The following is a 511-nucleotide window of genomic DNA, read 5'->3' as shown; positions in this document are numbered from 1 at the left end:
TGGCGCGAGAACAGGTGGGTGATGGGGGCCGGGGGAGCGGGCAAGCGAGGGGAGAGGGGAGTCTTGGCTGCTGGCCCAGCACCTTTGAGAGCTCTCCCAGTTCCTTCCCCATCCCCTCCCAGTCCTTTTCCCATCCTCTCCCAGTCTCTTTCCCCCACCTCCAGCCGCTGATCCCCCGGCCGGGCCGGGCCGGACCTGCAGGTGGCGCTGTTCCTCCGTCCCCAGCCGCGGCAGGGCCGGGGGGGCGGCCCGAGGTGCCCAGCCCGGGCTGGGGGTCCCGGCTCTCACCTGCCCCGGGGCTTCAACTGTGCCGAGGTCCCTCGGGGGTCTCTGATCCCCTCTGCACCCCTGGGGCTGCTGGTGATGCCGACCCTCCCGGGGCCATCACGCACTGGGGACCACATCGCGGGGGGCTCATCTGAGTGTCCCCCCTCCGTGATGCCTCGCCCCTGTCCTCGGGGCTCCCCTGTCCTTTGCAGAGCCTCTGCCTCACCTGCGACCCCCAGTACCC

The 511-nt window shown here is 71.4% G+C and overlaps 1 protein-coding gene across 1 annotated transcript in view; it reads left to right on the top strand.

Annotated features, from left to right (window-relative positions):
* The window catches only part of AMH (anti-Mullerian hormone), a 3,591-nt gene that overhangs the window by 1,591 nt on the left and 1,489 nt on the right, over positions 1-511 (top strand). The gene's annotated exons all lie outside the window — the stretch shown is intronic.

Source organism: Mesitornis unicolor, unplaced genomic scaffold (genome assembly GCF_000695765.1).
Source record: "Mesitornis unicolor isolate BGI_N332 unplaced genomic scaffold, ASM69576v1 scaffold3394, whole genome shotgun sequence".
NCBI classification, from domain to species: Eukaryota; Metazoa; Chordata; class Aves; order Mesitornithiformes; family Mesitornithidae; genus Mesitornis; species Mesitornis unicolor.
Note: the sequence above shows the minus strand (reverse complement) of the source record. Positions and strands in the feature narration are given on the sequence as shown.